This window comes from Panthera tigris, chromosome D1 (assembly GCF_018350195.1).
Source record: "Panthera tigris isolate Pti1 chromosome D1, P.tigris_Pti1_mat1.1, whole genome shotgun sequence".
Taxonomy (NCBI): domain Eukaryota; kingdom Metazoa; phylum Chordata; class Mammalia; order Carnivora; family Felidae; genus Panthera; species Panthera tigris.
In genome coordinates this window covers 75488494-75513673 of record NC_056669.1, presented here as the reverse complement: position 1 = coordinate 75513673, position 25180 = coordinate 75488494, and the positions used below count along the sequence as shown (strand labels likewise).

At 42.9% G+C, this 25180-nt stretch overlaps 1 protein-coding gene across 2 annotated transcripts in view; it reads right to left on the bottom strand.

Moving 5' to 3' along the window:
- The window catches only part of SLC6A5 (solute carrier family 6 member 5), a 64913-nt gene extending 63284 nt beyond the window's left edge, over positions 1-1629 (bottom strand). For both annotated transcript variants that reach the window (XM_042959191.1, XM_042959192.1), the window contains exon 1: positions 1529-1629. The gene's annotated coding sequence lies outside the window, so the exon portion shown is untranslated. The remainder of the gene's footprint in view (positions 1-1528) is intronic.
- Between the last annotated feature and the right edge of the window lie 23551 nt (positions 1630-25180).

Here is a 25180-nt window from a genome sequence, read left to right as displayed (position 1 = left end):
GCGCAGAGCCTGATGTGGGGCTGGAACTCACAAACTGTGAGATCACAACCTGAGCTGAAGTTGGACACTTAACCGACTAAGCCACCCAGGTGCCCCAAGCCTCCTAATTTCTTATATGTCACCTTACTGCCTTCTCTAAAACCTATTATTTTGTGTTTTTATTAGTTTTCATTTTTGTTTTTCTCATTACAAATATAATAACGTTTATTACAGAAAATTTGGAAAAGCTCAAAGAACATAAAAATATATATTCCACCACCCAAAAATACATCCTATTAACATTTTGCTATAAGATTTTCTAGACTTTCATGTGTAGAAAGATGGCTTTTGTTCTTACAAAACTTAGATAATGCTATTCATAGTCTTTTGTGACCTGTCTTTTTTTTTCCACTTATAATATAGAGTTGATACATCTCTGCCCTATTGCCATAAAATGTACATTATCATTTGTAACCATTTTTAATTGCTACACAGATTTCATTGTACACAATTTAACTAAAAAATAATTACTTCACATTTGCATTGTTTCCAATATTTAATATAAGTTATATATAAATTACTATTTAAAGGACTTGCATATTTTTGAAAATTGGACCTATCTTATCGGGACCAGATTTTTTTTTATGTCTGACCCCAAGACACGGACATGGAGCTGCCTATGAAGACGTACTTGAGCTCCGAGCAGAGGGTGACAGTGCTCTGTGGTTTGTTTCCATTTCTCTTCCCAGAGATGCCCAGCAATCTGTGAATCCCTCTGGCTATAAAAAGGCCATGGGAACAAAAAGCTATAGTATGTTTCCATAAAGACTAAATCAGTTTCTCTTTAGCATAAAGGAGTTTTTTTTAATGGAAAGGATATTACTTGGTAAATACAAATATTTGTAATTGTCAGTATCACACAATATCCAAATTTTACAACTATTAGGACCAAACAGATAAGCCCATCTGTTTACACAGGATTTAATTAAACAGTTGTGAGAAATAATGCAAACATCATTGAAATGTGCAGGATTTGTGAATGCTTCCTCTGCAGTGGAAATGCCTGATTCAGGGCTCTCTCTGTTTTTTACAGATTATATGGATGATGGCATGTTTTTCCAAGTCATTAACTTGGGCACAGCTTTGGGGCCAAATGAGAAGCTACATCCAAACCATTCTAAGAGTCTGGGTGATTGGTGGAGCTGACAAAGGAAAGGCCCTCTGTCACTCAGCACTGTGGGAGCATTTGGAGAGTGTGATTGCCTATGACAACTCATGGTTCAGTGATTCCATTGTTTCATGAAGGCCTGGTTTCACTGATACTAAGAGAAAAATGTGGATTGTGCCCCCACATGGGTTATTCAAGGTGACATTGTCAAAGACATTTCCAAAAATTGTTTTCTCCTTTGGAACTTTATTCTGTCATTTTGGGCATTAAAATGGGTTTTTTGTTTTACACTATAGAAAAATATAAGCATAAGGAAGAAAATAAACATCATCTCACCAGGACTCTTTTGTTTGTAAGGGACAGAAACAAACTCAAAATTACCTGAAGCGCAAGGTACCAAGTAATGGCGAGGTCAAGGTACAAATGGAATGGACTTCAAGGTGGGCTGGATCCCAAGCTGCCCACAGTATCAGGATCCTCGCTCTGAGTCTTGGACCCCATTGGTCCATCTGCCACATGTTTTCAGATTGTCATGTCATAGAAGTCATGCCATCCAGAGTTCTAAGTTCCCATTTTCATAGACTATCGTCTACAGGGAAAGAGAAAGCTATATCTCTACTTCAGTTTGGGAAGTTTTGGGAAAAGACTGTAAAAGGCCAGACCCTGAGACAAGGCCTTTGATGTAGGTGGATAATTTGGGAGGGTGTCCTAGATGAGGGAGCAAGGAAAGTAAGACAGGGGTGGGAAAAGAGTCAGTAAGGAGAGCACTAATGAGTGAGTGAGTTACCACTGTGGGAAATTGTAGTTTAGGCCCACTGGGGACCCTCTGAGGCACCATGTGGAACAATGGCAGAAATCTCCCACCAAGGGACAAGGAAGGTAGGAGGCAATTTGTCACAGACTCTCATCGCTTCCTGGCTGAAGACTGTTCCTGAGGCTGTTAATCCCCAGTTCTTGTGGGTACTCTGCACTTGAGCTGGGCAGGTTTCCATAGTGCTGGAAAAAGTTTCTACAGTTGTAAAATGGAGATAATAAATCTTGCCCAACTCTCAAAACTGAGGCGAAGATCAAATAAGATAATAGAATGGAGAGAGCTAGTCAATTCTGAAATACCATGCAGTCATAAGAACTTGAATCTGCTACTCCACTGTTCATGGATCTGAGGCCCATAGATCCTTTCTGAGTCACACAGGTGTCCATGTATGTATGTGTGTTGCAAGACAAGGGTGTTTCTTGAAGAGGAGCATGATTGAGAAAGTCACTTATCCTAAGGATAGGGCCACTGATAGACCTAGAACAAGAAAATGATCCCATGAGCCAGATGTGGCCATCTGCTAGCTGTACCCTCCACTATTTGTACTCTTTTTCTTCCATAGTAATTGGGTTTAGCTGGGCACATAGCAATCCAGTTAAAGATGACATATCCTTATCTTCCTTAGAGCTCAATGAGCCCTTGTCACTAAATTCTGCCAACGAGGTGTGAGCAAATGATGTGCACCTTCAGGATCTTGCCTTAAAAACCTTGAGCGTATGCTCCCCCTTCCTGTTGGCTGAGAGATGATGAGAGCTGCAACTACCTCTAGACCCACAAGTAAAAGCTACATATTAAGAATGGCCAGGCAGCCTACCATCTCTTAGCTAGGACAGGAAAGACAAATAAATGTATCTAGTTAAACGGGTGTCCTTTCAGGTTTCTTTGTTATAGCAACTTACACTTTACCCTAACTAACACGCTGCATGTTCCATACAATGTGAAACTGAGCTTGCCCTAGGTGGGAGCTTGAGTCTTCTGTCAAGTTGAGGCAGTGTCCATGCAACCGACTACAGGATTACCTGCCGTTCTGGTTGATTCGAAAACCAATGGGCCATTTTTCTTAAAAGCCATTTTCTGTCAGCCTGCCCTGCCAAGGTCACCTAGAAGAGGCAAGCAGTGTCTATATCAGATTAAGGGCAGAGCATGTGTCAAAGAATACTCCGTCATTCTGTGTGCTGTTGAGCTGGCTCCCATTAGTTAGCTGTACCCCACTCATGAGAATAGGTATTTGTGTGCCTGCTAGGATCCAGACACTGAGTTTGGTACTTCATATCATAGCCTTAAGGCAGGTGGTATTTTTCAGACCAAGAAACAGTCTCAGAGGTTGAGTGATGCAATACAGAGCCTAGGTGTCAAGGTGGATTGGTTCAATCTACAGCCTGTGCTTCTTCTACTACATGGACTGCCTTCAAATAAAACGCCTACTTCCAAGTATGGTTTGAGGTTGCTTAAGTAAAGATGGCATCTACCTATTGAGATGAGAATCCTAGGGCTTGGAAGTCCTTCCCCCAAACCATTCACTAGTCCCTCCCCAAAACCATTCTAGGCTTTTATACTGTGAGAGGATTTTTAATGTCTGTGAGCAAGTGTGACTATGCACCTATGAGCATGTGTACTGGGTACTTTTGAGATCTGATGAAAGCTATGGAAACATTCACACCGTTATGGGTTGAATTGTGTCCTCCCCCCAAAATATTTTGCAGTCCAAAGTCACAGTAGCTCAGAATGTGGCCTTGTTGGGAGGAAAGTCTTTACAGAGGTAATCAAGTGAAAATGAAGTCATCAGGGTAGGTCCTAATCCAATAAGACCAGTATCCTTATGGAAAGAGAAAATTTGGACACGGAAACAGACAAACATAGAAGATCTTGTGAAGGGACATAGAGAAGATGACCATCAAGGGAGGCTTAGAATAGATTTCTCCCTCACGGCCCTCAAAGAAATCAACCCTACTGATTGATACCTTGATCTCAAGTTTTTAGCCTCCAGAGCTGGAGACCACGAATTTCTGTTGTTTAAGCCACCCAATCTGTGGTCCCGGCAAAATGATATAAAACTACACATATGCACATACACCATGAGTTTTGCACACAAATTCTGGGGATTCATCCATGGACCCCTGTTGAAGGACCACTGCAAAGTTCTGTTTCCTGAAAACATTCCAATGTCCATAATAATGACAATCCTAACAAAAACAAAGAACTGTTTTAAAACACTGTTCTAAGGGCTTTACGTGTATGTAATCATTTAATGTTTCCAGTAACAGCAGCAGCCACAAGAAGCTAATACAGATTTTGGTACTTGGAAGTGGGATACTTCTCTAATAAATATTCAATAAACTTGGTGGTTTAAAACCAGATATTCATCTTCTCAAAGTTCTGTATGCCAGAAGTCTGCAATCAGTATCCCTGGGCTAGAGCAAAGGTGTTCGTAGGGCTGTGCTCCCTCCGCATGCTCTGGGGAGAATCTATTCCTGCCTCTTCCAGCTTCTAGAGACTGCTAGCATTCTTTAGCTTGGGGCCACATCTCTCCAATCTCTGTGTCTGTCTCCACATCACCTTCTCTGTGTGTGAAAATTGTCACCCTTTTATAAGGATATGTGTGATTGCATTTTGGACCCCTCTGGATAACCCAGGATAATCTTAACATCTCAAAGTTCTTAACCTCATCACATCTGCAAAGAGGTTTTTTGTTTTGGGGGGATTTTTTTGCCATAGATGGCAGGCACAATAAAGTCACCCCCCCCCAAATTCCCCAAAATTTCAACCCATTAAGGAATCAGCTCAAACCCAAAATCTCATCTAAATATCAAGTCAGAAGAAGTCCCAAATCTCATCATTGATAAATCATCTCCATGAAACTGTATGATCCATCCTAGGACAAACTTCCTTTCCATCCTGGAACCAATAAAATTAGAAAACAAGTTATCTACTTCCAAAATACAACAGTGGGGCAGGCGGTTATAGACATTCCCATTCCAAAAGGGAGAAGATGGAAAGAAGAAAGAGGTCAACCTTTCAAAATTTCTAAACCCATCAGTGAAAATTCCATCAGGTGTCAAGGCCTGGGAACAATCCTCTATGGCTGGAGGTTCTGCATCTGGGCCCATGACTTGAGGCACATGCTATTGATATGCTCACTTTACAGATAAGAAAAAGGCACTAAGTGGTAAAGAACCTGCACAAGATCATATAGCCAGTGAGAGGCTGATGAGGGTGATGTTCCCCCAGGCTGACTGCAGGGACTCCCTCCACAGATGTTCTCTGGGTTTATGGAGGGTCCCAGAAAGGTATGGAGACTGTTGCTGCAAATGAAAAATACCTTCCTAATAATATTGTCTTTAAAAATACTTCTAGAGCAAAAAAGCACACATGCCAGCTGTACTTCGCACCTCCTGTCTCCACTCTTTGTGGTTACCTCTTTGATGAAACCAGACTTCTCAAAGCATGAACACTCAGAAGGAAAAAGCCCTGGGAAAACTGGATGCAGTTTTGACAACGGGTTCAGATGACTGTCCTATACAGGTCATGCATGTTATAGAAGTTCCTATATTGGTTGAGAGTGTGGGCTTTCGAGTCAGACCTAGTTTGGGGTCTTAGCTCCTCTACTACTAGCTATGACTTCAGGCAAGTAATTTTTAACTTCTCTATGCTCTAGTTCCCTTTTTGAGAAATGAGATACAATAGGACCTATGCCATGTATTTGTTGGGAATGAATGAAGTAATATGTAAAAACTGCTTAGCATAGTCCTTGATATATATGAGCTGTTGCTAATATTATTATTTTTGTTATTTCTCTTTGTTATGGAGTGATCTCTAGAGCTGATACCGTATGGTGATGGTGGTTTAAAATCTGATCAATTCAGAGACTACCAAACTTTTAAAAATATTTTTAAAAGGGGATGCCTGGCTGCCTCAGTTAGTAAAGCATGCAGCTCTTGATCTCGGGGTCATGAGTTCAAGCCCCAGATTGGACCTAGAGCTTACTTAAAAAACAAAAAGTATACATATCTTTTTAATTTTTTAAAGTTTATTTATTTATTTTGATGGGGTGGGGGGAGAGATTAGGGGAGGGGCAGAGAGAGAGAGAGAGAGAGAGAGAGAGAGAGAGAGAGAATCCCAAGCAGGCTCCACGCTGTCAGCACAGAGCCTGATGCAGGCCTCAGATTCATGAACTGTGAGATCATGACCTGAGCCGAAAACAAGAGTTGGATGCTTAACAAACTGAGCCACGCAGGCAGCCCAAAAGTATACATGTTTTTCAGAAGAAAATGTCTCATGTAGCTTCAGCCCTTTTGTTACCCAAACAAATTCTTGTGCCTTTCCAAGTTCTTCCTAAAAAGCAACAAGTGGGATTATTAAGTAAATTCAATTTTCATCCTTCTAGATCTCACAAAATACATACACCTCCCTTTCTTTTCTCTTTCCCGTAGCTCTCTGTGTGATGGGGGTGGGGGATAACCTTTAGGGAAGAAAGGGTTACCAGATTCATAAACCAGTTTTCCAATTACTGAGCTTTTGAAAAGAAAGATGCCATAATTGCTCAAGGTGAAGGGAAAAGAAAGAGGTAAGAAAGTAAATTATCATGAGGATAGATAGTAGAAGCTTTCTGAAGGCCCAGGAAGTATTTTCCCCTGTCTTGCCTGTCAAGAGACATGAGGGAATAAAACTGCATACTAATGGGGTGCCTGGGTGGCTCAGTCTGTTAAAGGTCCAATTTTGGCTCAGGTCATGATCTCATGGTTCACATGTTTCAAGCCCCACATCAGGCTCTGTGCTGACAGCTCAGAGCCTGGAGCCTGTTTCAGATTCTGTGTCTTCCTCACTCTCTGCCCCTCCCCTGCTCATACTCTGTCTCTCTCTCAAAAATAAATATTAAAAATTTTTAAGAAAAATTGCATACTAGCCAGAAAATACTTGTATTGCAACCATTCCTGTGCTAGATCTTTCTCCTCTATTTACACACACACATACAAAAATTGCATACTAGCCAGAAAATACTTGTACTGCAACCATTCCTGTGCTAGATCTTTCTCCTCTATTTACACACACACATACACACACACACACACACACACACACACACACACACACACACTGTAAAGGATAACTTTGTCAGGACAATCCAACTAAAGTGGGGGATAAGGATGAGTTAAAAGCCCAGACAGTGGGTGTTCCTCTGCTACTAGTGTGAGTGGCAAGGAAAAGCAGGATAAAACAAAAGAAATCAAGAAAGATACTGGAGGAACAGTTATCTGGAGTTGATGTCCTTTAAACTACTGTTAGTTCCTACATCCTGTCTTTGATTACAGCCTCCATCTTTAGAAAGCCAAATGTGGACAAGGTCAACGCAATTGCTTATGGACACCTGGCCCAACACGGGCTGTTGAATATCTTTTGGCTGATCCTGTGGTTTTTCTTAATGGAATCACGTTTGTTCATTGGGGGTCTTATAAGCACATGGGTGTATTGTCTTTTGAAGCAACGATGGGAATTTTTCCCGCAGTAGCCCTCTAGAACTCACAAAGCTGCCAATTTATAACTCCTTTCACTGACTTCATGTGAAAAAGACTTCCCAATTGGGTTGATGTTTGACTTGGTTTACTTTCTGTACACTGTTCACACTGTATGAACTATGTTTATTTATTCAGTAAATAATTATTGGGCAGTTTCTCTAGGCAAAGTATCCCTGAGGATATAATAAACTAGACAGATGTACCCCTGACTTCATTAACTTTACAACCTATCAGGGAAGAGGATTATAAGGCTATTGTGATGGAGTATGATGAAGCTTGTATTAAAAACAGCAAACATTAATGGAATGATTATCGGGAGTGAACTACAAAGGGCATTAATATACATTAACTAATTTACCCCCTATGAACATTAGATAAAGTTAATAATTTCTTACCCCCATTTAATAGACAGAGAGGATAAATAACTTGTCTAAGGTTACCAACTAGTAGGCAGTTGAGTTGGGTGATGGACCTGGGCAGTCTGGCCTCAGAGCTGGTGCTTTTAGCCATTATGCTATAATTAAAGAAGCTCTAGGTGCACAAGGTCAGCAGACAGAGCTCTTTAATGAGCAGGATTTAGTCAGGTAACTGTAAGTATATCCAACATAAACACTTTTAGCTTCAAGTAATGCTCAGCCAACAGTGGCATAAACAAGGAGGGAGTTATTTTTCTATAGTAAAACGTCTGGGGGTGTTTCTAGCATTGGTGCAGAGGGTGTAGGAAGTCTGGGTTCCAGGAGGGGCCTCCCACTGCTCTACCACATGTCCATGTCCTTAGCCTATCTCTGGAAAAGAAAGCTAGGGGGACAAGAGGCTGAGAGTTTTTGCTTGCATACCTTTCTCTTATCAAGAAGGGAAAATCTTTCCAGATGTCCTATACCAACTTCCTCTTACAAATCATTAGCCAGAACTGGGTTATATGCCCACCTCTGGACTAGGACAAGGGCCCACCTTCCCTGAGACCAACAAATTTCTAGGATTCTGTTAGGTAAAAAGAAAAGGAAGGGTGAATTTTGAGTTGGTAACAAATAGGGTCTGCCAAAGGGAATCCCAAGTGCAAAAACTAAGCAGAAAACCAGAACATGACAAAAACAAGGGGTGGGAAGAAGTTTGGTGTGGCTGGAGATAAGCTTAACAGATGGCAAGAGGTGAGGCTGGGAAGGTGAGAGCCCAGACCATGAAGGACCATGCATGACATCTTAGTGAGTATACACTTTGTCCTGTAGACTGAGGAAAATCAATAAAGAATTGTAGACAGGGCATGACCTGAGATGACTTATCATTTTTTTGCAGCTTAGTTAAGAATATTTGAAGGGAACAAGAAAGATGAGAGGCAGGGAAACTAGTTGGGAAGATGTCCTGAGCTCTTGCACATACATGGTGGTAGAGTGAGGTAGGCAGCCATATTTGGGAGGGAGAGCTAAAGATGGTGATTGAATCTGGGAGCAAGGGCCCAGGGGCACAAGGGAACTGTGAGGGATATTATCCGTGTTTCTGTTAGTAAAAACACTTTCATGAAAAGACAGAACTGCCGAAACCAAGCCTTGGGATTCAAGTTCACAATAGTGAGTTGGCAATTACTACAGACAGAAATCCACAAAGGTCATTCAGTTTTATAAATTTGAAATTTATTTTACACACACACACACACACACACACACACACACACACACACACACTCATATTAAATAGTTCCTCAAGGCTTACAATAAGAATCCCAACTCACACCATTAACATTGTTACTCCATGGAGGCATCTACTTAATTTAGTTGTCTCTTCTGAAATCTATCTCTATGATTGCAACATAATCATACTATTTCTTGACTTCCAATTATTGAAGACAGGATTTAGATTTCTCCCTGTTTTACCTCTCCATCTTCCGTCACACACGTGCACAAGTCACATCCAGCCCCCAAGCTTCACAATGATATCCCAATATCACTGTATCATAATTTGGGGTTAAAACAATATTCAGCGTTTATTATGGTTGTGTGAATATTATTCATAGGGGAGACATGTTGAACATTATGATGCATTTTCTTTCCTTTACAACTTTTTTTATTATAAATTGCCTAGCTTCCTATGATCTAAAAGTAAATCATTATGTAACTCTCCCCTAGAAATGTAAATATTGTTTCAATATATTCAAACACATTAGCTTATCTAATGATATCATTTTGTTTCTTGAATACATCCATTGGTGAGCCTTCAGTCCTCCTGTTCCAATGTGGACTGGCTGCTCTCTAACTAAGCCTGTGCACCAATTACCTATTTCTGCACCACAAATTGCTTTAAAATGTGGTGGTTAAAGACAACAATTATTCAGCTCAATTCTGCAGGTTGGTGAATTGGGCTGAGCTCTGCACACTGGTCCTCCTAGGCTCAGCTGGACTTCCTTAGGCATCTGCAGTTAACTGCAGCCCTGCTTATGGGGCTGGGGGTGGAGTAGCTGGCTATAGGATGGTATGCCCCATGATCTCTTATCCTCCAGTGGGTTAGCCCAGATTGCATGGTGGAGACAAGAGCTGCATAGACAGGAAGTAATTAACCAAGACCTCTTGAGGCTAGGATTAGAACTGGTTTGGTATGACTTCCATCACATTTTACTGGCCAAACAAGTCACAATGGCAGTCTATAATCAAGGGGTAGAACAGATTCCAAGTTTCAGTGAAAGATTCTGAAAGTCAGTCTGCAAAGAGCACAGATATGGGAAGGTCACAAACTGGGGCTATCAACTGAAGCAACTCAGCAGTCTGATGCATAGCCATTGTGCTGGGGTCTCCTCTCACTACCATCAGGTTTCTGAAACCATAGCAGTGATTTTAACCGCATATGCAGGAAGATGGGGTTGAGAGGGGTGGGGGTAAAGGTCATGGCTCAGCTGGTGCTGGTATCTCTGAGGGCACTGTAGATTCTACAAGTGTTGGGAAGACTGGATTTAGCTGTTGCTCAAGAAAAAGGTTCTTCTACCAGGGTGAAGAAGTGGCCAGTGTGATCCTCTCAGGAACTGCAAGGAGACAGGAAGCAAACAGGAAGAAGCAAGTCCCTTCTTCCTTCTCCAGCCCTCCAGTTTCCTTCTAGCAAGCCCCTTCCTCATTAGCACAACTTAACAGGGAGCCAGCTGGCCAAGGCAGAAGGGGCTTTCAGAGTCTGGACCTCAGCATCATGTAGCAGAGTATTAGAAATATGAGTTTGCAGTTGTGAGACAATATGCTAATAATGGGCAGGTCCTGTTTTCTGTTTTTTATGTCTTCCTTATTTGTTGCAACTTCCTAAAAAAGATGCGTGTAAGATAATTTCTTTAGGTCTTTAATGTCTAAAATATCATCAACCTACCATCACAATTACAGTTTGAGTATATCCTTACGGTATTTTGAAAGCATCTCTCCATTATCTTCTAGCATCTACTGTGGCCACCAAGTCTGATGCCATGTGTATTTCACTACCATGTTTTCACTGTTGATTGTTTGTTAGGATTTTCTCTATTCCCAGTATCCTGAACTTTCATAGTGATTTGCCTTAGTTCTATTTTTTTTCCCTTTCAATTTCATTTTGCAAAGTGCTTAGTGGGCCTTTTCAATTTAGAAACTCAGTTCCTTAAGTTCTGAGAAACTTTATGGAAATTTATTGAAGTCTTTGATAACTACTTCACTTATTTTTTCTCTATGGTATTTCTATTAATCACTTGTGGCATCATCTAATTTTCTTAATATTGTTATTTTACTGTCAACTGAGTAATCCTCCTGTAGTTTAATAAGGTGCCCCTACCTTCAGCAGTGCCTTGTATTCCAAGATATGAATCCTTCTGGTTTCACCTCTCCCAGGGTACATCTTAACTCTGGGATATGGACAGGTATTCACTTGATTGTGTGGGGCAGGGCCAAAGACACAGAGAGTCACAATAGTTCCTCTTACACAGACTTTCAGCCCGTTCTTCTGTTGGTAGCCCCACCTGAGCTCTGAATTCCAGATGTACTTGGTGCCTTCAATTTCTGAATCTCTGGGAATCTATAGCAGGAACTAGTTACCTTCTTGGTGTCCCCCACGTTAGGCTTTGCTTTCCATTTCCATTTCCATTAGGTCTGCTAAGTCGATCTCGTTTGCCCACCTGCTTTTATCTCTTTCAGTCTACCTCTGACTCTGTCAGTACCACTGGAGAGTATCTCTATCGAGAGGCAACAAAGACATGATCGTCTTAACTGAGAAAGATGGGGGATATGCTTCAGAGGTTGTGCAATAATGTCCCCCAATGAATCAAGGTACCTGTGACTTTTTGTAGCCCCCTCCCACACTGAATCTGTGATTTGCCAATGAGATATTAGCAAATATGAGTCAAGCAGAAGCTTGAGAACTGGGTATTATTCTCTGATTGCTAGGAACCCCAAGACCACAGGGTGAAGAAGCAAAAGCCAGCCTCCTGCAAAGTGAAAGACAATAGGGAGGGAGAAGTTAACCATCCCAGCAGATCCCAGCCCTCAGTCACACCAGCTACCAGCTGACTGCAAAAAAGTGAAATCAGTTCATATCAGCAGAAGCGCCACCCACCTCAGCCCAGCCCAAACCATAGACTTACACACTTGTGAACAAATAAAATGATTTTTGTACTAAGCCATGAGTTTTGTTGTGGTTTGTTATGCAAGTACTAACTGATACACAGGTGTCACGTTGAAATTTCCTCGTTTATTTCCTGTGTATTTAGGGATCACAAGTCAAGGCTATGCTGTTTTTGTTCTATGTGTTCCTGTAAGGCTACACTTCTCTTTATCCCTTTATCTCCATTTTATTATGGTTTTGGAAAGAAATAAAAGTAGACATTCAAGTCAATTCCATCACATTCAACTGCAAGTCTCCATTCACTTCTTCATCTGTCCAAGAGATCTATACTGAGACCTAGTGGATATTAGCACTTGTGATGCAGCTCTCATTTAATCTGTACAATAACACACTGCATTAGGCATTGGTTTCCCCTTTAACAGATGAGACCACCAAGACTCAGTGAGGTGAAGGGACTTGCTGGAGGTCACACAATTAATAAGGAGCATTGCTAAGATTTGTTCTCTCAGCTTAGTATTAACAAAGCCCCTGGTAGTTCCAATAGGCTTTGTTGAACGAGAAAATAGATGGCAGAGCTGCAAAAGCTAGGGATGGATGTAAGACGCATCACTGAGTAGACTCGGCCAGCTGGCTGACTGGGTATGAGAGGTGAAAAAGAAACAATGACTGTGAATCCCACGACCATGGGATAGCACCACAGACAAAAGGGGACAACAGAGGCATGGACATCTTAATTGGGGAAGGTGAAAAATGTGCTTCTGAGGGGCTATCCCGGATCCTTCTTGTTCTCCCCTGCATCAAGGTTCTGCTGAGCATGGTTGTCAGCACTGTTTGTGGTCTGCTTGTATTGGGGAAGATTGGTTGGTGCCACTTACAGGACGTTTTCTCAGGGTAAATGGTAGTTCCTGATCATGCTCCTCAGTGGTGGGTGGGGAGCTAAGCCCTGTGAGGTTCAATATGGTTAATGGCTGTCAAATGGTTAAAACTCCAGGCATTGCTTGGGAAGTATTCCCAAAAGGCCGCCAAATGACTCTTGTGCTCGGTGTAAGGGAAGTTAAGTGCCGAGAAAAGTGTGTTCAATTTAGATCCATCTGGTCTGTTGCTTCTCCCCTTTCTTTTTCTCCAGGAAAGAACTATTCAAAGATACCTTGTGATTGCTTTAACCTGCTAGGAAGCCAGGGTGTTGCCTGCCCAGCATGTTGAAGAGCAGAGAGAAAAACTGTTCTAATTCTAATTGGTAGCAAGCTCAGCTCAGAGCAAAGCTCACCATCCAGGGTGCTGGCTACCCAGGACACAGACCTTGGGAGGAAAGAAGGGTGTGTGGTTCGAGAACATGTCTAGAAGAAAGCAGAAGTGACCTTTGCTAAATATGGTCTCTTACCATACCTTCTAGCCAGGATGTGAACACCTGGAAGCTTGGATGAACAATGTCACTGGGTTCCAAACAAGAAAACCAAAACCATATATTCTGGGTTTTCCAAGCATGCCCAACTCCAAATACACATTCTCAGCATTGGAGCACGAGTCTGGAGTAACTGGTCAGTGACTCTATAAACTGCATGGGCTTATAATAAAAGACATTCAACTATGGAACCCTACATGGCTGTTACTAAAAATGAGGTAGATAATAACTTACATTTATGAAGCATTTAACCATATGTCAATCACTATTCTATGTGTTTTACTGCTTTTTTTATTTTCAGTTCCCCCACCCTCACCCTGGGTAACCTCAAGAGGAGGTCCTGTTATTACCCTAGTTTTACACGTAAGTATACCCAGGCTCAAGGAAGTAAGCTAGATGGTTCAACATCTATAGCTAATAAGTGGTAGAGCTGGGATCTGAATCCAGGTGACCTGCCTCTAGAGCCCACGACTACCTTGGGTCAGAGCTACACAGCCAAATGGTAGCATGGCTGCCTCTGGGGAGAGGGACTGAGGGAAAGCAGATGGAAGGCTTTCACTTTTTACTTTATCAAATGCTATCATGTGAGTTTTCCCCCTTAAACATGTGCTACTTGTTTGGTTTAAGTGTATATAACAAAAGAAAAAGCAAGGCTGGGGGAAATAGGACAGCATTGTAGCATTTTTTTTTTTTCTTTTCCGCAATGTAGTTTTTGAGTCAGGACAAGGCACTGTCCCCATTATGTTAAAGGTAGGAATTTATTTAGGTACCAGGCAAGTCTAGGCTGGTGGCCGGGAGCTACAATAGAAGTTAGCAATCTAGGCACCATGGAATTATCTTCAGAACCCCTAGAAGCCACCAGTGGGCAAGTGGGAATCTGGGCAGGTTAAAAGTGAGCCACTGGGGCAGAGCAGTGGGCTGGAAATCACAGGTTAAGTATAAACTAAAAGAGGCCAGAGCCTGGAGGGCAGGGCAAGGTGACAGCTGGAAGAATGGGCAGCTGGAAGCCAGGAGACGCATGGTGACTAAGGGCTCAGAGAAGTGTGAGATGCAAAGGAAAGATATGAGGTTCCAAGAGGAGAACAGTGAGCCGCTTCAGACAGGGAGCCTCTTCTAGAGTTTCTGTTGAAGTCTTGAAGGCAGATGAAGGTGAAGAGGGAGAGGAAGGGGAGGAGGGTATACCTGGCTGAATTGCAGTATGTGGGGGCAGGAAGAACTAAGAGTGGGGGCACCTGGGTGGCTCAGCTGGTTAAGCATCTGATTCTTGATTTGAGCTCAGGTCATGATCTCACAGTTTGTGAGATCAAGCCTCAGACTGGTCTCTGCATTGATAGCATGGAGCCTGCTTGGGATATATATTCTCTCTCTCTCTCTCTCTCTCTCTCTCTCTCTCTCTCTCTCTCTCTCCCTCTCTCTCTCTCTCTCTCAAAATAAATAAATAAGCATTGAAACAAAATTAAAAATAAAGAAGAGTGAATCCTGCCATCCCCACACTAAAAACCATTTGAATTTCACACAGAGATTCCACATGTATAATCACTTTCCAAGGTTTTCCTTTCAAGTATGCACACTTTTGTGAGCGTTCAGGTCAACCTTTCAGCTCAGCAAGGAGACCTCTCCGAGGGTGGCGACGGGGTGGGGCTTCCCAGGCCAATGGGGCTGTGCGTTTGGCAGCACCAAGTGTGTCTGGCTCACCACCGTAACTGCATCTAGCACAAGGCTCGTCACACAGTAGGAACTGGATCATTATTTGTTGATGAATTTGTTTGAAAAGTTTGTGGCATGAATGAATACCATTGGGAACTTGTGCTGTATCTCGGGATGAAACTGTCAAGCCCTGTTGGGGGCTTTAATTGGTAATTATTTTGATCAAAATACAAATGGTTTTGGTTACTAGCATTTATTGAGCACTTTAGTGTGCTAACCCTTTACATTTTAAGTAACAGGAAGCCCAATCCATATTTTGCTTTGAAAGTCCAGGGACAATTCAGATTGAGTCAGGTGAGGTTTGATCAGGGGTCTGGCTCGGTTTCTCTGTGGTTTAGCTCTGCCCTATTCCATATGTCGACTTTCCACAGGCCAGATTTTATTCATGGATGCAAAATAGCTTCTGGCAGAAACTGAGGCCACATAATGCCTCATTCATATCCAGGAGGAGAAAAGAAAGAAAAAGAGTGACAGAGAAACAGAGAGACAAAGAGAAAGAGACAGAGTCAGCCCTTTTCCTACCACCACACACCATTTCTAAACTTTATTCCAACAAAACCAGACTGAACTAACTAGGAGAAAACCACATGCTGATTGGCATAGCCTAAGTAACTCATCCCTGAACCATCAGTGGAGCAACAGGGCTGGGATGGTCCTGTGTGATTAGATCAGTCATGGCCTATCCCTGAAGCTTGGGATGCAGGCCATCCTTACTAAATGGCAATGGCTACTTTCAAATGGGCATAGAGATAAATGTAAGAGCAAGATGAATGTCCATTCATTTGATCCTCGCAGTACTCTGTGAATTAGATCCCATGGAGAGATGAGAAAAATGACTTCTGAGAAGTTAAGCAACTTGCTCAAGATCACAAAGCTAGTAACTGGCAGCACTGGAATCAAAACCCATGTCTATCTGACTCCAAAGCTCAGGTACTTGGCCACTAGACTCTATTCCCCAAATCTTATACACTGCATGGGTCTCTGGTTCCCTCTAAGAGAAACCTGTTCCTGTGATCACATCTCTCTGTGCTGGAGAACTCCTTGGGTCCAGGATGAATCTCCTCGAATATAAAACAAGGACTCTTCAGGGAGCCTAGGCTATGAGCTCAGCTTCAGAGACCTTTGGATTTCAGCCTCACTTTGGGGAGCAGCGCACACCTACCTACTTGGGCTCTGACCAAGAGATTACTCTACAACCAGGACAGACAGTTCCTATTCTCTCAGTGGTCATTCATCACACAGTTACTGAGCATCTGCTCTCTGAGGACTCTGTCTGAACCAAAGCCTGAAATGTTGTTTCCAGTGTCCTTGTCTAGTCTTTCATTTTGGTCTGTTCCTTTCTTTACTACACCCAGAAGCCTTCTCCTCCTCCCGGAGTATAGGGTGGCTCTTTGTCTCATACCTGCATCCAGCCCATTTCCTTTCTTTGGGCCCAGCACTTCTAGGACAATAACTATTTGCCTCTTCTGAAAATTTCAGTTAATTAACAATGGCTGCCTTGAGAAAGAGGCAGAGTCCGTATCCAGCCTCAGAAGGCAGGCGTGCCATAATCAATTAGTCATGTTTGCCATAGGAGGAAAGGTTGGAACTGCAGCCTGTATGGTGGATATTTGACATTCCTGGGCTCATAAACTGGCTGAAGCTTCACGTTTGGGACTCACAGAACCAGCTGCCCCCATTACAGCTCCCTGAAGGTGAATTTCCTGTGCTAGTATAATACTGACAATCTCTGGACCCCTACCTGCCTCTTGCATAACTCTGAATGAGGCTGAGCTTTTTACACGCTAGGTACCAAAGGATGGAGCAGTCTGGAGGGAAAGAAAAACAAGGCTGATAAGATCTGATACAGGCCAGAGAGCTCTGAAGTGTGGTTTAGAATGTCTGGGTCGAATGCCACTAAGCACTAACTCATTCTACGACCCTGGGCAAGTCTTCGCCCCTCACTCGGCTTTAGTTTCCCCATGTGATGATGGGCTACATCAGGAATCGTTGGTGGGGATGAAACCACTTCCTAGGGGGCGATTTGTATTTCTATAGGGACATTTTCAGTGTCACTGTGATTAGAGGCTGTTTCTGGAATTCAGTGGGCAGGAGACAGGAATGGTAGATAATCTATTACATGTAGGACAGTCCCTCACAGTGAACTGTCCCTCACATCTGTCCCATGTCCTACCGGACACTCATGTGCAGGAAAAATTTGCTCATAATTACCTGATGCTGAAATCTAGCTCTGCTTTAAATATGAACACAATTCATTTTTGGCACAACTGGTATACATCAAGTTTTTGAAAAATGGAATTATCACATAAATCAAGTGTAGAGTACATCTTAAAATTGTTGTATTGAGTTGTGATTTACATACTATAAAATTCACTCATTTTTAAAGCATTATCAGTTAAGTGTTTAATCAGTTCAGTGGTGCTGGTAAGCTTGGTAAGTCGTGCAACCATCACCATGATGCAGACTCAGAACATTTCCATCCCTTGCACCTGTTTGCAGTCAATTCCCACTCCCACCCCAACCCTAGGCAACCACTGATCTGCTTACTGTCTCAATCGAGTTATTTTTTCTAGAAATTTTACATAAGTAGAACCATACAATATGTAGTCTTTTGTATTTCTCTTTTTTAACTTAGCATAATGTTTTTAGAGGTTCATGTGTATCATGCCATGGATCATTAGTTTGCTGCTTGTTATTGCTGAATAGTATTCCACTGAAGTGTACTGCACATTTCTTTTCAATCCATCACCAACTGATGGACATTTGGACTGTTCCCCTGTTCCGTTTTGTGAATAACGCTGCTGTGAACATTCCTGTACAAGTCTTTGCATGGACGTGTGTTTCTATTTCTCTTGAACATGTACTTAGGGTAGGATTTGTTGGGTTACTTTATTATTATTACTATTACTTTAATCAAGAGCTGTTTAAACTCTTTTGGAACTCATTCTGGAAAACTGACACTACTAATGGTGTCTGCATCACCAATACAACACTCTTGCATCCATGTACAGCTTACACAGGCATATACACTGAATCATATACATGATTTCATGGCTGGTATAGGCTCTGACTTCTTCCTAATGTCTCTAGTTGGATTGTACCCAAACATGCCTATATTAAAGTATGTATTATTTCTAATAAATTACTTTCTTTTAATTGCTCCTATATAATAAGGGTATGAGGATGATTTTTTAAAATCATGTATATGGATTGCTTATATTATTTATGAGTTTCAGGACAGTAAAGAGGGTGTATAAAATATTTTTTAGAGAAAGGGGGTCTTGAGACAGATGGGGAAGGACTAATGACTGTCAGGGCGCTGATACCTGGGAGTTTTTAAATCCTGTGCTCACAGTGGCTTCATTAGAAAGGCTGGTAATCCGGATTTTGAAGCAAACAGCAAATCAAAGCAATCGTCTTACACCGGGGGCTTTGATCATCTGATTATGGCCGAGCTCTTTCAGGCCAAAATTGGAGACAGAGGAGCAAACCAACCCAAGAAAACATCTTGAAAATGTACAGGAAGAGAGGTGACTGGGTGGCTCAGTCGGTTAAGCATCTGACTTCGGCTCAGGTCATGATCTCACTATTCCTGAGTTTGAGCCCCGTGTGGCGTTCTGTGCTGACAGCTCAGAACCTGGAGCCTGCTTTGGATTCTGTGTCTCCCTCTACCTCTGCCCCTCCCCTGCTCTCACTCTGTCTCTCAAAAATAAATAAGCATTCACCAAGAACCATAAAATACCTAGGAATAAACCTAACCAATGATGTAAAAGATCAGTATGCTGAAAACTATAGAAAGCTTATGAAGGAAATTGTAGAAGACATAAAGAAATGGAAAAACATTCCATGCTCATGGATTGGAAGAATAAATATTGTCAAAATGTCAATACTACCCAAAGAAATCCACACATTCAATGCAATCCCAATCAAAATTGCACTAGCATTCTTCTCAAAGCTAGAACAAACAATCCTAAAATTTGTATGGAACCACAAAAGACCCCCCGATAGCCAAAGTAATGTTGAAAAACAAAACCAAAGCAGGAGGTATCATAATCCCAGACTTTAGCCTCTACTACGAAGTTGTAATCATCAAGACAGTAAGGTATTGGCACAAAAAGAGACACATAGACCAATGGAATAGAATAGAAATCCCAGAACTAGACTTACAAAAGTATGGCCAACTAATCTTTGAGAAAGCAGGAAAGAATATCCAATGGAAAAAAGACAGTCTCTTTAACAAATGGTGCTGGGAGAACTGGACAGCAACATGAAGAAGAATGAAACTAGACCACTTGCTTACACCATTCACAAAAATAAACTCAAAATGGAAAAGGACCTGAATGTGAGACAGGAAACCATCAAAAACCTAGAGGAGAAAGCAGGAAAAAAACTCTCTGACCTCAGCTGCAGCAATTTCTTACTTGACACATCCCCAAAGGCAAGGGAATTAAAAGCAAAAATGAACTATTGGGATCTCATCAAGATAAAAAGTTTCTGTACTGCAAAGGAAATACTCAACAAAATAAAAGGCAACCGACGGAATGGGAAAACATATTTGCCAATGACATATCGGATAACGGGCTAGTATCCAAAATCTATAAAGAACTCACCAAACTCCACACCCAAAAAATAAATAATCCAATGAAGAAATGGGCAGAAGACATGAATAAACACTTTTCCAAAGACGACATCCAGATGGCCAACACACACATGAAATGATACCCAATGTCACTCCTTATCAGGGAAATACAAATCAAAGCCACATTGAGATATCACCTCACGCCAGTCACAGTGGCTAAAATGAACAAATCAGGAGACTATAGATGCTGGCGAGGATGTGGAGAAACGGGAACACTCTTGCACTGTTGGTGGGAATGCAAACTGGTGCAGCCACTCTGGAAAACAGTGTGGAGGTTCCTCAAAAAATTAAAAATAGATCTACCCTATGACCCAGCAATAGCACTGCTAGGAATTTACCCAAGGGATACAGGAGTGCTGATGCACAGGGGCACTTGTACCCCAATGTTTACAGCAGCACTTTCAACAATAGCCAAATTATGGAAAGAGGCTTAATGTCCATCAACTGATGAATGGATAAAGAAGACGTGGTTTATATACACAATGGAATACTACTTGACAATGAGAAAGAATGAACATGGATGGAACTGGAAGGTATTATGCTAAGTGAAATAGGTCACTTAGAGAAAGACAGATACCATATGTTTTTACTCATAGGTGCATCTTGAGAAACTTAACAGAAGACCATGGGGGAAGGGAAGGGGAAAAAAAAGTTATAGAGAGGGAGGGAGGCAAACCATAAGAGACTCTTGGATACGGAGAACAAACTGAAGGTTGATGGGGAGTAAGGAAGAGGGGAAAGTGGGTGCTGGCATCGAGGAGGGCACCTGTTGGGATGAGCACTGGGTGTTGTATGGAAACCAATTTGTCAATAAATTACATTTTAAAAAAAAACCCAAAAAACAAAAATAAGTAAACATTAACTTTTTTTTTTAAATGCACAGGAAGAGCTTCAGACTCTATTACTCTGGGTTTCACTGTGAGGCACACACATGCTCACGGGCTGACCCTGCAACTCCAGCCCCACATTGTACAAATGCAGAAAGTGCTGTTTGCACACAGGTGGGGGGAGGGGAAGACTGACAGGCCACAAAAGCTAACCAGGTCTGGGGGATCCTGGAAGCCTCATAACTAGATACGTCTTCCATCGGACCTTCTTTAATCTTTTAGAGAAGAGACTGAGCCTGGGAAGGGAGAGGCTGAAATGAACACAGAGACCAGGCCTCAGGCTCCATCCTCCTTGTTCAAGAAGCTCTGGCCAGACTTGCCTCCTCTCCAATTAACCTGACAGACCTTCCCAGGGAAGAAGGCAGCACTTACCCGGTGCGACTCAGGCAAGGGAGTTTGGGAGGTTTCAGCACCTGCACCCACTTCAAGCGGTTTATCAAAGCATGTGCCTGTGTTACCTTACCTCTCTGAAGTCCCGGAAAATTAAATGCTCTCCAGAGCATTCCCTTCCTCAGGGCTTTCTTGCTTCTCCATGCAGGGACTGGACACAGTTGATTGGCAACTTGATCTGGCTCTGCATCCTGTCGGGCTCTTCCCACTCTCTGGGCTGCCTCAGCAATTAAAGAAGAGATGAACGTCCATCAGAGCAGTACATCTGACCCTGGGAGATCAGGCCATGCCGGGAGGGGGCCCTCTCTAGCCCCTCCTGTAAATCGGTTGTAGACAGGGAATGCGGAGGCTGGACTCAGCACCCCCAGGGAGCCCTCCTTGGAAGTGAGGGTAGGAAGGAGGTGGGGATCTAGTGTTCTGGGGTTGTTTTGTCACTCCAGGTGAGGCCATCATACACCTCTGGATTTTAGGGTTTGGGTGGGTTTTTCTTGTTTTTAAAACACAGACCTTGGGGTGCCTGGGTGGCTCAGTCAGTTAAGCATCCGACTTCCACTCAGGTCATGATCTCCCAGTTCTTGAGTTGAAGCCCCGCACGGGGCTCTGTGCTGACAGCTCAGAGCCTGGAGCCTGCTTTGGATTCTGTGTCTCCCTATCTCTCTGCTCCTCCCCTGCTAACACTGTCCCTCTTTCTATCAAAAATAAATAAACATGAAAAAAATAAAAAAAAATAAAAACTCTTAAACACACACACACACACACACACACACACACACACACACACACACACCTTGTAACTTCTTACAAGCGCTGGTTATCTGCTAAGGAAGCGTCATTCCAATGGAGCCTCTGGCGCCCACAGCAGCCCACTGGGCCTTGGCGACTGGGGAGCCCACCCAGGACACCGTTGCGTGGCCTCCTTCGGCCGCAGGCCACGTGCACCTGGCAGGGACCCGGGCTGGACAGCAGCCTCGCCTTGCCTCCCAGGGTCACGCACATGGTGGAGGCCCAGGTGCGCATGTGGAGCCTGGCGGCTCTCGCCCACCGTGGGCTCCAACCTTCCGTTTATCTATGGTAAGCTCCAGAGCTCAACTGAGCTTTCTCAGTTATAGGCACGCAGTAAGCCGACAGTCGGGCTCTCTGGACAGCCTCCGCTGGCTTTAGACCCGGGTCTGGGCCTGGGCCGGAGCTACAAGAGGCTGCAGCAGCGGGAGGCCCAGCCTCCAGTGCGCGCAGGAAGAGGAGGTCCGGGAGGGGCACGAGCCCAAGCCGCATCCGCCCCCACGGGCCCAGCCCGACAGCCTGCGGTAAAGGCGGGGCTTCAGAATTTGCTGCCTCCTCCAGATAGCTAAGTTCCAGGAGTCCTTATCCTGTGTTTATGATGGAGGAATCAAGGACTGTGGGACAGGCACTTTGAAATCTGGCTTCTTTAGGGCTCCTGTAGCTTCTACTTCCTAGCTGTAGAGTAATCCGGAGCTCCAGGAGCCCTCTGGGAAGCCGCTCCATTACAGACATTTACAAAGGAAAAATTAAGAACAGTCAGCCTGGTTTAGATAAGAGGCGCGTATCTAGCCCAGGGAAGCCGGAAGTGTGTGCCTTGAAAGCAAATCACAGTGCCTGCCTGAGCATCCGGGAAAGCTGACTTCACGGTTTTAAAATACGAAATGATCATACCACCCGCGTTTAAGAACTAGCGCAAGAGGGGCGCCTGGGTGGCTCAGTCGGTTAAGCATCCGACTAAAGCCCGGGTCACAATCTTGCGGCCTGTGAGTTTGAGCCCCGCGTCGGGCTCTGGGCTGATGGCTCAGAGCCTGGAGCCTGCTTCTGATTCTGTGTCTCCCTCTCTCTCTGCCCCTCCCCTGTTCATGCTCTGTCTCTCTCTGTCTCAACAATAAATAAACGTTAAAAAAAAATTAAAAAAAAAAAAAAAAGAACTAGCACAAGAGATGATAAGGTTATTTTTAACGTATTTACTCACTGCTGATTAAGCACACAGTTTCCTTGTACCCAGGTAGATGGATGGAGAAAGCTAGGCAGGGTAGAAAGAAGTGTGGCCACAGGCCTTAGAGTCAAGCTGTTTGCATTTGCACATAACCCCTCAACTTCTTTGCAGCCCTCTGAGCCTCAGTATCTTGGAACCCTCACAGGGCTGCTGTGATTAAATGAGATACATGGAAAGTGCTTAGAACAGGACCAGGCATATGATGAGTATCCCATCAAACATAAGTGGCGAGTAAGCCCTTGACCACTGGTTTGCATAAGCAGCAGCTAACCTGTGAATTAGCAAATTTTTGTAGTAGGGTGGTGGGATTTGTCACTCACTGTGCACGGGCTAAGTTCACTCCTCAGCCTTCATTGTGCCCAAACATAAAGCGGTTCATTCTTTTCCTGTAGCACCCAGCGCCATTTCAAGATCTGCTTCTATTCTATAAAATTTTAAATTGGGCAAGATCCAAATAACTCATCTTGTCCAGACCACTTAATTTTTTAAATGTAAATTCAATGCTTTTTGAATTGCAGAGTTGACCAACAATCACCGTAATCGAATTTTAAATCATTTTCATCAGCCCCCTAAATAGAAACTGTACCCACTAGCAATCATTTCCCATTTTCCCCATTCCCTCTCCCTCCCAGGCTTGTGGAGGCTGTCTACACCCATCTGCCTATGCTGAACATTTTATAAAGATGGAATCATATAATAGATGGTCTTTTGTGACTGACTTCTTTCACTTGCCTTAATGATTTCAAGGTTCATCATCAGTCAGTAGACCTGTGGGTTGTTTCCACTTTGGGGCTATTATGAATAATGTTGCTGTGAACATTCTGCACGAGTTTTCATGTGGACATACGGTTTCATCTCTCTTGGCTACCGGGAATGAAGCTCCCGGGTGACTAAGTAACTCTGTGTTTATCCTTTGAGGCACTGTCAGACTGTTTTCCAAAAGCGGCTGCACCTTTTCACTTTTATACTGGCAATGTATGAGGGTTCTGACTTCTCCACATCTTTACAAATGCTTGTTATTGTCTGTCCTTGTTACAGTCATTCTCATAGGTGCAGAGTACTATCTCATATGGTTTTCATTTGTATTTCTCCGCTGGCCAATGGTGTTGATTGAGCATCTCTTCATGTGTTTATTGGCCATTTGCATGTCTTCTATGGAGAAACATCTATTCAAAATTTGGCCCATTCTAAAATTGTTTTGTTTGCCTTTTTGTTGTTGGGCTGTAAGTGTTCTTTATTCTGGATACAAGTTTTATCTAATATATATGACTTGCAAATATTTTCTACCATCCTGTGGGTTGCCCTTCCACTTTCTTGTCTCGATGGTGTCCTTTGTTTTTTTTTTTTCAATATATGAAATTTATTGTCAAATTGGTTTCCATTGATGGTGTCCTTTGAAGCACAGAACTTTTCAATTCTGATATAGTCCAACTTGTAAATCTTCTCTTTTATCGCTTGTACACTTTTTGTCACATGTAAGAGATCGTTGCCTAATCCAAAGTCATAAAGTTTACTCCTATGTTTTCTTCTGAGAGTCTTATAACTTCATTTCTCTTATAATTTTATCTTCTAAGAGTCTTATAATTTTATCTATCGTTGTTCAATTTCACTTGAGCAAAAAAGGAAACTGAGACCCCATGAAGGTAGGATTTGCTCCAAATTGCATTGCTAATAAGTGTCAGGTAAGTAATTAAAAAATTTTTTTTTAATGTTTATTTATTTTTGACAGAGAGAGAGACAGAGCATGAGCAGGGGAGGGGCAGAGAGAGAGGGAGACACAGAATCAGAAGCAGGCTCCAGGCTCTGAGCTGTCAGCAGAGAGCCCAACGCGGGGCTCAAACTCACAGACTGTGAGATCATGACCTGAGCTGAAGTCAGAAGCTCAACCGACTGAGCCACCCAGGTGCCCCTAAAAAAATTTTTTTTAATCTTTTTATTTATTTTTGAGACAGAGAGAGAGAGACAGAGCATGAGCAGGGGAGGGGCAGAGAGAGAGGGAGACACGGAATCTGAAGCAGGCTCCAGGCTCTGAGCTGTCAGCACAGAGCCTGGCATGGGGCTCGAACCCATAAACCATGAGATCATGACCTGAGCCAAAGTCAGAGACTTGACTGACTGAGCCACCCAG